Source organism: Lygodium microphyllum, chromosome 3 (assembly GCF_053477565.2).
Source record: "Lygodium microphyllum isolate KBCC chromosome 3, Lygodium_microphyllum_v1.1.10, whole genome shotgun sequence".
In the NCBI taxonomy this organism is placed as follows: domain Eukaryota; kingdom Viridiplantae; phylum Streptophyta; class Polypodiopsida; order Schizaeales; family Lygodiaceae; genus Lygodium; species Lygodium microphyllum.
This window is the reverse complement of record NC_141137.1, coordinates 108,788,660-108,802,480: the sequence shown is the minus strand read 5'-3', so window position 1 is coordinate 108,802,480 and position 13,821 is coordinate 108,788,660. Positions and strand designations below refer to the sequence as shown.

At 37.4% G+C, this 13,821-nt stretch overlaps 1 pseudogene; it reads left to right on the top strand.

Annotated features, from left to right (window-relative positions):
• Positions 1-1,025: 1,025 nt before the first annotated feature.
• Positions 1,026-9,327, top strand: LOC148038735 (uncharacterized; annotated as a pseudogene).
• The last annotated feature ends 4,494 nt before the right edge of the window (positions 9,328-13,821 follow it).

The window sequence follows — 13,821 nt, the reverse complement described above, 5'->3', positions numbered from 1 at the left end:
ACAACATGAAGTTCAAAGTTATTAATGTATGACACGAGAGAGAGAGAGAGAGAGAGAGAGAGAGAGAGAGAGAGAGAGAGAGAGCTTGCACTAATGTATTCCTTTTTTACACTACAATAATATGTAAACTAATCATACTTTACAGAACAAACAACTTTAGAGGAAAGTAACATTTAGTCTATCTAATAAAATATATTTATGGGATAACTTTACTTTTGTGCAGATACATAGCCCATATTCTCACTCTCTTCTCCTACATATGGCAAGCCCACAATCCCCGACATTGCTTATTGGCATATTCAATGCAAAGCATTTACAATGGCAGCTCGTTTATGACGAAAAATCGAAATATAAGGTTTTGAGAAGGGCAATTATTCCATGGTGTCGAGTAAATGATTTTGCACAAGGGGAAGGAAAAAATATTGATTTTCCTACAACTTTCAAAAAGTACTCTCACCATATTGATGATAACCAAATGAATTGAAAAAACCATCAGACAACACATGGATAGAGAAGATCACGTAAGTGCATATAATTATTTTGCTACTCATATTGATTTCCTTATTATTTGACCACACTAATAGCTACAACATTCATTTCCTACAAATAGATTTTGGTGTGCTTATGGTCCTTATAAAGACACCCGAAATGTGGAGGTTTTATGTCCTAATGACATCTTGACCAGTCAAGGACAACCAAGAAAATGCCGACCACGCAAAACAATGAGACAGCTTAACACGGGTTGTTTGTGTCATTTTATAGTGACTCGCCTATCCCATGACACCAGTTTGGCATTTATCTCATTTATCAATCCGTATCATACTGATGATGTAGATATGATTTGTCATGGCATTCCAATGGCGGATTTAGATGTCAATTCACATTCCTTATTTTCCCCATGGATATCACTAGAGAAAAAAAAATGAGTGTCTAGTATGTTATACAAAGGTTTTTCACCACAACAAGTATTGGAGTGTCACATTCAATATGTGCATCAGCGCCAAAGCAACAATGCAAATCATCCTATGGAAAGAGATGAATTTCTCTCCATCTAAGATATTATGAATATATCTAGGAAGCTTGCCATTGGCCAATATCAATTACATGACAATGATGCTAAAAGCACAAAGAGATGGTGCATTGAAAACAAGGAAATGACATTTGTGTATAAGGAACACAATCTTTCTATTGATAAGGATTTCATATTGGGGATTCAAACACCATGGCAACGAGATATGTGTGACAGATATGGAAATGGAAACTTATTAGCAATAGATTCAACATTTGGTACAAACAAGTATAAGGTAATTTATTAATATTATTCTTGTGTACTTTTAGTTTTTACTTAAAGTTTTATGCATTTTGCTTATATTTGAAACTTGCATTTGATAGTTCAATTTATACACAATCCTTATATTTGAATCCCACTAAAATGGTGTCCCAATTGCTTGGGTGTTAACCTCAAGTGCAACATTTGAGGTAAACAAATTTTGGCTCACAAAGTTTAGGGATCACATGCTAGATTTTCACAAATCATGGGAGCCAACAGCTTTTTTGGTGGATGATGTTGAAAGAGAGATAGATACTTTAAGGTACATTTCACATGCCTGCATCATTTTGGAAAACATTTAATTCATGGACTAAAAGTATTACATTTTTGACAAATGTATTGTGTGTAGGGTTGTCTTTAATTTGCCTATGTAAAAAATTACACAGCGCAGCGAACAGAATCTGAGATAGAGATAGAGAGTACACAACAGATAAGAGGAGAATTAATAAATTCTTTAGCTCCAAACAACTGATACAAAGATGGCTCTGTCCACCCGTGCGCTTCCACTGTGTGAAGCTTAGATGGCGATCTAGACAGAAGATAGGTGAAGAGCTTAAGGCTAGCTGGAACAACAACTCTGACTGGGTGAAAGATGAATGATAGATGGCTGTGAAGGGGTTTAGCTTTTATAGCCCGCGAAGGCTATTAAGTCGGCCTGACCGACCTACCATATGAGCCTCCACTAGTCGGCCAAGGAATATTCCAGGGAAGCCAGGGGCTGCTTCCGCGGCCCCCGAACCCCACAATAGGGGCCCCTTTTAACTCCCTTACCCCGCAACTCGATGCAATGCGCCTCGAGTTGCTACCAGCTTAAGTACTCCATCTAACCCAAAGATTAGACCCACAACAGTCACCTTTTTGCCATCCGATCACATAGACCTCATATACTATACAAGTCGGGACTCAACCAATGTCCGGGCTCACATTTGGCTTCTCCTCATAATGGGGGCCTTACAACTTTGAGCACCATGGATCATTGGTGGCACCTAATGAGGGTGGGGCATTGATCATATCTAACACCCCCTTTTTATTTGTGCTTATAGCATGTTCATTGTTGTTGGTTAAAGCATCTTATTAAAAAAGTCCCAGAATGGCCAAAAAGAGCTCTGATTTTCCAAGCTCTAGGCAATATTATGAATATCAAAGGTGACTGCGAGGCAACAGAAGTAGCTATAAAAAGGAGAAAGCAAGGGATATGATAGATATATTTAAAAAAGAGTTTGCTGATGAGATAACATTCTTGCACTACTTCAAAACATATTGGGAGCCCAAGATTGGTAAGGACTCCTAATTATCTATTTCAAATTACTTTGTTATATTTTCATTTTTATACATCTTTTAAATAGTTGTATTATGTGTGTGTTGTAAGATATGTGGATACGTGCAACACGTACACTTCCACATTCCGATCAAGACACCAATGGTGCTATAGAAGCATACCATGGCACCTTAAAGTACAAACTCTTAGGTAGCTCAAAGAGGTTGACTGGTAGACGGGTGGATTGGCTCCTTCATAAATTGACAAGTTCAGCTCTTCCATATTATTGGTATTTGTGTGTGTGTGTGTGTGTGTGTGTGTGTGTGTGTGTGTGTGTGTGTGTGTGTGTGTGTGTGTGTGTGTGTGTGTGTGTGTGTGTGTGTGTAAGCTTAGAGAGAGAGAGAGAGAGAGAGAGAGAGAGGAAATTTTGAGTGTGAGAGAATGAGTAAATGAGAGTAAGACAAAGTAATATTGAGTGAGAGAGGGAGAGGGAATTTTGAGTGTGAGAGTGTGAGTGAATGAGAGTAAGACAAAAAAATATTGAATAAAAGTAATATTTGCCGCTAGCATTTTCATTGAGCTTGTGTTGTGATCTCTCTCGCTCTCTCTCAAAAATGTTTGCGACAAATGCCGCACTTGGTTTTTCCCTTATTTACCCCCTTTTCCTAAGTTCCACGAGTTGCTTCCCCCCAAAGTCACACATCATGTGATATATTATTAATTGATATATATATATATATATATATATATATATATATATATATATATATATATATATATAGAGAGAGAGAGAGAGAGAGAGTTAGTTAGTTAGTTAGTTAGTTAGTCAGTTAGTCAGTTAGTTAGTTAGTTAGTTAGTTATATATAGTTATACTAACTGTATATAACTAACTATATATTAATTGTATATAACTAATTATATATAATTGTATATAACTTTATATCATTGTAATTAACTATATATAACTAACTACTATATATTAACTATATATAAGTAACTATATATATTTGTATATAACTGTAATTAACTATATATAACTAACTACTATATATATAGTTAGTTAGTTATATACAGTTAGTATAACTATATATAACTAACTATATATAGTAGCTAGTATAACTACTATATATACATAGTAGTTTTTGAGAGAGAGAGAGAGAGAGAGAGAGAGAGAGAGAGAGAGAGAGAGAGAGAGAGAGAGAGAGAGAGAGAGAGAGAGAGAGAGAGTGTGTGTGTGTGTGTGTGTGTGTGTGTGTGAAAGAGAGTATTCACATTTTATTTTTCTGTTTGTTCCCATTCATAGAGTGTGTGTGCTTTTCAGGAGGGGGAGGTTGTTCAAATCGTGTTTATTTATTTAGATTAGACAATTTTTTATGTTATTTTAAATTTTTAAAATGTTATTTATGGTTGGTTAATTTATTTAGTTAGATTAGATTAGTTAGTTTAATTTAGTTATTTAGTTAGTTAACTAATCTAATTTTTTTATTAGAGTAGTAAGGTTTTTATGTTGTTTCAATTTTTTGTTTAATTTTATTTACAGTTGGTTTAATTTTGTTGTTTTGGTTTAGTGAGATAGTGATCAATGATTAATGATTGATTAGTATAAGTTAGTAGGTTTGTACATATAGTTTAGGGTTAGTTTAATTTGTTGTTTTAGTTTACTTTAAATTGTAAGTTAGTTTAGTTAGTCAGTTAAATTGATTAGAGAATGGTAAGTTAGTTTAATTAATTTGTTAACTTTAGATAGTTTAATTAGTTAGTAAGTTTAGTTACTAATCTAATATTTTGATTAGATTAGTAAGTTTTTTATGTTATTTCAATTTTTTGCTTACTTTTATTTACAGTTCTTTTAATTTTATCTTAGATTAGTTTAGTGAGATACTTAATTAGTAAGTTATTTGGTTTTAATTATTTTTTTTACTTTAATTGCTTGAGGTTATTTTACTTTTTTATTTGTTACAGATATAGTAAGTTAGTAGGTTTGTATTATTTGATTAGATTAGTAAGTTAGTTAGTTATTTTCTTATGTTATTTTATTTTTTTATTTGTAGATATAGTTTAGGGTTAGTTTAGTTTTTTGTTTTGGTTACTTACCTTAGATTATTAGAATAGATTAGTTTAGTTAGATAGTTTACTTTAAATAGTAAGTTAGTTTAGTTAGTTAGTTAAATTGATTAGAGAATGGTAAGTTGGTTTAGCTAGTTTGGTTTAGTAAGCTTTTTATGTTATTTTATTTTATTTTTTTACTTTATTTATCATTTTTATGCTATTTACCTTAGATTAATTTGTTGATTGATAGATTAGATTAGACTAGATTAGTTTATTTTAGTTCATTATCTATTAGATAGTTTAGTTTAGTTAGTTAGTGAACTTTAGATAGTTTAATTAGTTTAGTTAGATTGATTAGTTAATTTAGTTTAGTTAGATAGTTAACTTTAGATAATTTTATTTACGGTTCATTTAATTTTATTGTTTTAGTTACTTGCCTTAGATTAGTTTAGTGAGATAAGTATCTTCGGACTTTAATTTTTTATTTATGGATATAGTTTAAGGTTAGTTTAATTTTTTGTTTTAGTTTATTGATTGTTTTAGTTACTTACCTTAGATTAGTTTGTTGATTGATAGATTAGATTAGTTTATTAGATTCATTTAATTTTATTGTTTTAGTTGCTTACCTTAGATTAGTTTAGTGAGATTAGTATCTCCGTACTTTAATTTTTTATTTATGGATATAGTTTAGGGTTAGTTTAATTTTTTGTTTTAGTTACTTACTATAGATTACTTTAGTGAGATAGTTTATTGTTGATCGATGAATGATTATGTGTGTTATGGGTTAGTTATGGAGAGAGAGAGAGAGAGAGAGAGAGAGAGAGAGAGAGAGAGAGAGAGGGAGAGAGAGGGAGAGAGAGGGAGAGAGAGGGAGAGAGAGAGAGAGAGAGAGAGAGAGAGAGAGAGAGAGAGAGAGAGAGAGAGAGAGAGAGAGAGAGAGAGAGATGGTAGGTTGGTTTGCTTGGTATGGTTTAATTTATTGGTATTTTGGGTTGTTTGGTACACTGATTGTTTGTGAGGATTGGTGGTCGTCTGGCTAGTTTTTTGCAACTATTATTCAAGTTGGTGATCTCTCTCTCTCTCTCTCTCTCTCTCTCTCTCTCTCTCTCTCTCTCTCTCTCTCTCTCTCTCTCTCTCTCTCTCTGTGGTTGTAATTTTGTTTTGCTTTATTTATTGGTTTATTTGTTGTTGTTGTTACTGGTTTGGTGAGTAGGCTAGTTAGTTGGTAGGTTAGTTAGTTATTAGTTGGTTGGTTTTGTGATGTTAGTTTGTGTTTGTGTTAGTTGGTAGGTTGGTTAGTTAGTGGTTAACGAGAGAGATATATACATTAGGTGAGTAGGCTAATTAGTTGGTAGGTTAGTTAGTTATTAGTTGGTTGGTTTTGTGATGTTAGTTTGTGTTTGTGTTAGTTGGTAGGTTAGTTAGTTATTAGTTGGTTGGTTTTGTGATGTTAGTTTGTGTTTGTGTTAGTTGGTAGGTTAGTTAGTTAGGTGGTTAGCGAGAGAGATATATATATTAGTTAGTTGGTTTGCTATTAGTAGGTCCTCTCTCTCTCTCTCTCTCTCTCTCTCTCTCTCTCTCTCTCTCTCTCATTCTTCTTCATGTTCTTTTTCCCTGCCCTCTCTCTCATTTTTCTTCTTTTTCTTCTCTCTCTCTCTCTCCCCCTGCTCTCTCTCTCTCTCTCTCTCTCTCTCTCTCTCTCTCTCTCTCTCTCTCTCTCTCTCTCTCTCTCTCTCTCTCTCTCTCTCTCTCTCTCTCTCTCCCTCTTTTTCTTCTTCTTTTCCCTCTCTCCCCCACTCTCTCACTCTCTCTTAGTTGGTTAGCTATTAGTAGTTGGACACACGGAGAGAGATATGATATTAGTTGGTTGGTTTTATTATATTAGTTTGTATTTGTGTTAGTTTATGATGTTAGGTAGTTTTAAAGAGATCTATATAATATTAGTTAGTTGTTTTGGTGTATTTATTGGTTTATTTGTTGTTGTTACTAGTTTGGTAAGCAGGTGGTTACTTGGTAGGTTAGTTAGTTAGATGGTTAATGAGAGAGATATATATATGATATTAGTTAGTTGGTTAGCTATTAGTAGGTTCTCTCTCTCTCTCTCTCTCTCTCTCTCTCTCTCTCTCTCTCTCTCTCTCTCTCTCTCTTTCTCTGGTTGTAATTTTGTTTTGCTTTATTTATTGGTTTATTTGTTGTTGTTGTTGTTACTGGTTTGGTGAGTAGGCTAGTTAGTTGGTAGGTTAGTTAGTTCTTAGTTGGTTGGTTTTGTGATGTTAGTTTGTGTTTGTGTTAGTTGGTAGGTTGGTTAGTTAGGTGGTTAACGAGAGAGAGATATATATATTAGGTGAGTAGGCTAATTAGTTGGTAGGTTAGTTAGTTATTAGTTGGTTGGTTTTGTGATGTTAGTTTGTGTTTGTGTTAGTTGGTAGGTTAGTTAGTTAGGTGGTTAGCGAGAGATATATATATATTAGTTAGTTGGTTTGCTATTAGTAGGTTCTCTCTCTTCTCTCTTCTCTCTTCTCTGTCTCTCTCTCTCTCTCTCTCTCTCTCCCTCTCGTCATCTCTCTCTCTCTCTCTCATTCTTCTTCATGTTCTTTTTCCCTGCCCTCTCTCTCCTTTTTCTTCTTTTTCTTCTCTCTCTCTCTCTCCCCCTGCTCTCTCTCTCTCTCTCTCTCTCTCTCTCTCTCTCTCTCTCTCTCTCTCTCTCTCTCTCTCTCTCTCTCTCTCTCTCTCTCTCTCTCTCTCGTCATGTCTCTCTCTCTCTCTCTCATTCTTCTTCATGTTCTTTTTCCCTGTCCTCTCTCTCCTTTTTCTTCTTTTTCTTCTCTCTCGCTCTCTCTCTCTCTCTCTCTCCTCTATTTCTTCTTCTTCTCTCTCTCTCCCCCCGCTCTCTCTCTCTCTCTCTCTCTCTCTCTCTCTCTCTCTCTCTCTCTCTCTCTCTCTCTCTCTTAGTTGGTTAGCTATTAGTAGTTGGACACACAAAGAGAGATATGATATTAGTTGGTTGGTTTTATTATGTTAGTTTGTATTTGTATTAGTTTATGATGTTAGGTAGTTTTAAAGAGATCTATATAATATTAGTTAGTTGTTTTGATGTATTCATTGGTTTATTTGTGTTGTTACTAGTTTGGTAAGCAGGTGGTTACTTGGTAGGTTAGTTAGTTAGGTGGTTAATGAGAGAGAGATATATGATATTAGTTAGTTGGTTAGCTATTAGTAGGTTCTCTCTCTCTCTCTCTCTCTCTCTCTCTCTCTCTCTCTCTCTCTCTCTCTCTCTCTCTCTCTCTCTCTCTCTCGTCGTGTCTCTCTTTCATTCTTCTTTGTGTTCTTCTTCTTCTTCCTCTTACTCACTCACTCTCGCTCTCTCTCCTCACCCCTTTCTCTTCCTTTTCTTCTCTCTCTCTGCCCCTGCTCTCTCTCTCTCTCTCTCTCTCTCTCTCGTCGTGTCTCTCTTTCATTCTTCTTTGTGTTCTTCTTCTTCCTCTTACTCTCTCTCTCTCTCTCTCTCTCTCTCTCCTCACCCCTCTCTCTTCCTTTTCTCTCTTTCTCTCTCTCTCTCTCTCCTCACCCCTCTCTCTTCCTTTTCTTCTCTCTCTCTCTCTCTCTCTCTCTCTCTCTCTCTCTCTCTCTCTCTCTCTCTCTCTCTCTCTCTCTCTCTCTCTCTCTCTCTCTCTCTCTCTCTCTCTCTCTCCATTGGTTAGTTAGTTAGTAGGTTGGTTAGTTGGATGGTTAGGTTAGTAGGTTTTGCTTTTTGTCTTCTTCTTCTCTCTCTCCCTCCGTCTCTCTCTCTCTCTCTCTTTCTTCTTCTTCTCCCTCTCTCCCCCTCTCTCTCTCTCTCTTAGTTGGTTAGCTATTAGTAGTTGGACACACGGAGAGAGATATGATATTAGTTGGTTGGTTTTATGATGTTAGTTTGTATTTGTATTAGTTTATGATGTTAGGTGGTTATTTACAGAGAGATCTATATAATATTACTTGGTTGCTTAGCTATTAGTAGGTTTTGAGAGAGCGTGTTAGTTAGTTGGTAGGTTGGCTAGTTAGAGAGAGAGAAGAGAGAGAGAGAGAGAGAGAGAGAGAGAGAGAGAGAGAGAGAGAGAGAGTAGGTTAGTTATGTTGATTACATTAGATGGTTAGTTAGGTAGAGAGAGAGAGAGAGAGAGTAGATTGGTTATGTTGGTTACGTTGGTTGGTTAGTTAGGTGGAGAGAGAGAGAGAGACAGAGAGACAAAGAGACAGAGATCTAGGAGATTTCACTATTTCTGAATTTTGAGAATATTTTATATATCCCTCAAGGTTAATACGTGCTTTTTGTCCAGTATGGAGGCTTTTGCAGCAAACAACAATATGTCTATAAAAAGATATTATACAGTCCACTCCTAATGTGCAAATGAATGTACGTAAAATGAAGGAGATCACAAGGAAGAAGGCAATTCGTCATGCACTCAAGCATGTTGGAGGACATGATAGTTCCATTGGTTTCTTGAGGTTCAGTGGGATTGAAAGGCAAGTGAAGACATTCGTCATCAAAATGCTTCGATTTCTCTTTGTGAGAACATTGGTGACCATCTACAGAGGATTGAGAGAATGTTGGAAGAGAAATATGAAGGGTACCTTGCCAATGGAGTAACAATACAGGATGAGTTAGAAGAGATCAAGGGTTATATAGGTGAAATTTATGAACATATTTAGAAAAATTGGTGGCCACGTGCTGGATCTTTGGATGATCAAGAAGAGAAGTTAAAGGACCTTCTTAATAGTGCAGGTCGTATATAGAGGATGGAGTATGTGAGTTAATTACTCACAAGAACAAAATCTTGGTTGCACCGGATAATATTGCTCTTGATGTGCAACTTACTTCTTTGAAAGTTTATCTTGATATATTTTCAACAACGTTAACGCAAATGAGTCATCATGCAGGCTCATCTTCTTGCACTGGAGAACATTGCCCTTGATATGCAGCTTGCTTCTTTGAAAGTTTATCATAATAGGTTTTTGGCAATGTTAACCCATGTTTCTTTTCCATGGTTTGGTTGGTATATGTAATCCCTGCAAGACTTCTTAAATGAGTTTTTTAATGAAAATCTCCATTTAGAAATACATTGTTTGTCTCTTGCAAATTATAAAACTACTTTTAAATCATTTTAATTGTCCCTCTCTCTCTCTCTCTCTCTCTCTCTCTCTCTCTCTCTCTCTCTCTCTCTCTCTCTCTCTCTCTCTCTCTCTCTCTCTCTCTCTCTCTCTCTCTCTCTCTCTCTCTCTCTCTCTCTATCTCTCTCTCTTACTATACAATTTTACTAAAGCGCTTCATTGTTAGAATATCAAGCTCCCGTTACTCTTTAGTCAGTCTATCTTTATGTGTGTGACCGACATTAGATGGATACAGTTGTACATGTGTATAACAGTTAATAAGTCGGTGTAGTCAATGACTTAACCAAAGTTAGTCTTGGTTAGTCATACCTATGTGTGTAAGTCTCTTTCAGTGAGAATGATGGAAGAATAATGGAACAAGAACAACAATGAGCTGAGGCTCATCTTCCGCTCCACTTTGTCTCTCTCCCTCTCTTTCAACATGGTATCAGAGCTTGAACACCTGAAGCCTAAAGGCTTGGCAGTGGCCATTTGACATCAAGACATCAGATCTGAAGAAAACGTCATCAAAGGAGACTCTGCCTACATCCCGTTTTTTTGTAGAAGCTATATCTTGCTACATAAATGGTTTTTGGAGAAATGGCCTGTCATCATAACCGTTTTGACGTGATCTACAACTTCGCAAAAGAAAGCTTTTTCAAATTCTTCACAGATTTTGAGATATTCAGCACAGACCTGTGCAGACTGGTTGTTTACTGCAGTAAACAGCAGGTGATTCCAGGGCACTAGTGACTTTCATCCTAACAATGTATATGCCCTTATTATCATGCATTTGAGCATGATATTAGAGTGTTAATTGCTCAGTTTTGGAGCTTATTTGCAGGCTGGAAACAATGAACTGGTTGCTGTCCTGAATTTGGAAACAATATACCTATAGGGTTGAAGTATTTGTGATGCGTATTTGCTACTGACAAATGCTTGGATCATACTACTTGAGTGGTACATGCTTTTTGGATATTGTGAGTGCTGAAAGTCCAAAGTTTGGACTGATTTGTTGTTTCCCGAGTCTCCCTCGCAATGGAACGTTCATGGCCAAACCCACTAAGATCGACCTAAAACTTGAGTTCCCAATGATCATGGTCTCCTGGCAACATTCTAGCATTAGGTCCTAGACCTTTTTCTTTACGCAAAATTACCCAATCCGAAGCAGATCCATATCCCACTTGGTTCAAGGAGAATGAGAAACGAGAGGGATGTGCCGCTCAACCTCTATGCCCGTAGAGCATAGTCCCATTCCAGTCCCCTAAAACGATATGAATTGAGTTCTAACTTAACACTACCTAAAGGTCGGAAAACCTTGCAATAAGCCTCACAATTTTCTGGGAGACCACCCTTCCATAGGATAGACCCGTCGGGGGTTCTGCCCACCCGCTTTCCTTATTAGGTGTACTTTAGTTATCTAATTAGCCCTATCACATTAATGGACAACGTTTAAAAGCAGCTTCCTTAATTAAGCCTTTTAGGAAACAAGATTCATTCACGTAATCTTATGGCACAGACACGAAGACAATTTCAGACAAGTTCCTTGGAAGTAAACTTAGTATTAGCCTTTTAACTAAGATACAAGTCTCATTCAAAAGGGAGAATATCGGCAATCCGTGAGGATGCACCTTATTTCCTCCAAGATTCCGCCCTTGCACTAGTAATAGGGGCCCTCGGGAATCTATCTCGAGTCACACAAATCGTTTGAGTAGGACCCAGAGGCAAGGAATTTACAGCCAAATCCCCCCTAGTATCCAAGCGTACTCCTACGTTCAATAGAACACGCGGAGAGACCTCTCGTGGTAGGTTTGGTCCACGTTCTCGTCACGATTATTAAAAACCCCTTGGCTAGGGTTGGCAGCCACCTGGGGGTGGTTTGGTGCGCCTTCCAAAAGTTCAACTTGATTCATTACTCCCATTTATTTTATGAGTTTGTGGTTGTACAATCTTTTTACAAGCGATGTTCCTAAATTTATAAGCACAACAATGGTGCAGGCGAGTGCTTAGGACATCTACTAAGGTGGAATCCCTATCTTTGACACTTAACATTTGTTCTTCTTGCCTTGACGGAAATCTCCCATATCCTCCGAGGCTAGGGAATACCTTTTTTTTTCAAACCCCACTCCTGTGTGATAGGAACGAGCAATTATGCAATTGGTTCTATATCTGATAGTTCTCGGATGGTAGTTGTCCTAGCTTGCTAGCCTTAAGTCCAAGGTTATTGTCTTGAAAAAACAACACTCAAACTCTCTTTTATTATCATCGAGTTGTGTCATGGTTAAAGGTGATATCTTCAAGGTTGTTTCAGCTTTATCGAGGCCAGATGTAGTAGGAACCAATGAGTGTTTTACTTGTCTCAAGGTCCTCCTATGAATATATCAAAAGTTTATCCCATTTACCTTTAAACCCTAAATAAGTCAAGTTAAGCCCTATCCTTGCATATATAGGGTTCATCTCATTGAAGTGCCCTGAGAAATTAAGTTTAGTCCTTCATATGCACGTCCTTTAACTATCTTTAAGATGAATCCCTAGCATTGCAGTTGAAACCATCCATGATACCACGCAATCTAGATGTGAGTCCCTATCTTAAGATGATGATGCAATGAGGAGTTCTACTCTTAGGAATTCATTTCAAGGCACTTATGCAAATCATAAATATAGGCCTATATTTTTCTTTGGTGTGAGGAACATGAAGTCATCAGGCCAAATGCAAGTGCGAGCTACTTCTCTCTAAAGGTTTATAGGGGCCTAATACCCGACCTAGTATTACAATGACCTAAATATACTTAACCGTTATCATAGCAACTCACGATCCCCATGGACTTTATTTAAGCCTTTACTCCTACCTTTCCAATCTCACGATGCAAAAAGTACGATTTTTGCTTGATGATGAATATGATTTATCATCCTGATAACCCATTTTTCAGTTTATTTTACCTCTCAAGCATGCCAATGCTAGTGCATAAATCTAATGCATTACAAACACAATCAATAAAGTCCTTGATTTCAACGTGCACAAATGTGAAATCTTTTGTGCAAGTTGTTCGTTCAAAACATGCCAAAGTGCAATAAAACACAGTTTCCAACATGATTGAATAATGCAACCTGATTGGTGGTTAGTTATCATAGATTTTTGCCCGAATACTTCTCCCTTCCCAATGAAGTCGATCTATGTTTTTAAGAGTTCCCATCAAGTAGGATTTATGGGATGCACCTGGTTACCAAGTGCCACGGTTCCTTGGCCCATAGCTCCATTGGTTGAAGTGGGATTCGCGCTTGATTGGACCTTACTTTGCTTAGGAGGCATCGTATAATTCGGCTTTTTTCTTCGCTGCTACGCACCCAGGCTACAAGATAATTGACTTCTTGTGGAAGGAAAACACTCGTGAGAACCCTCTCAGAGAGGGGGGGAAAAGGAAAGGGAAAGCTCGAAAGCCTCTAAGGAAAAATTTCTCTCTCTCTGTCTCTCTCGCTTTTGCTCTTACTCTCTCTCTCTCTTTTCTCTCACACTTTCCCTCTCTTTTCTCTCACACAGTCTCTCTCTTTTCTCTTACTCTCTCCCTCTCTCTTTCTCTAGTTCAACAACAAGGAAGAGTCACGATCATGAATCCCCTCCCTTGTTAGTACTAAGGGGCTTTTTATAGTGTATTTGGGGGGGGGGGGGGAGTCCTCCCCCCTTATTTCTATCAGGGCGGAAAGGTGGATGGCCACCTGCCATCCATGCTGAGTATGGTGGAGGGGAAGAGGGAGTAATCTTTGCCCCCCTCCCCCACGTTGTCCCATCCTCCACCAACCATCGGCCACAGCAGCCCCCCCTCCATTCGCTAGCTGGAGCTTCCCATGCCCGCACATCATCACAGGCAACCCCCCCTCCGTCTGCCAATTGGTGGCATGAGTAAAGGGGGGGTGTTTATTCTTTTTTTTTAATCATTAATAAAGAGGGGGTCATACGGTGGGAGGGAGGGGAATATTACATCCTTCCCCCCTTAAGGAATCAAGATGTCCTCATCTCGAAAGGGATTGGGGGTGGTTGAGAGTACTCTCGTCAATCCA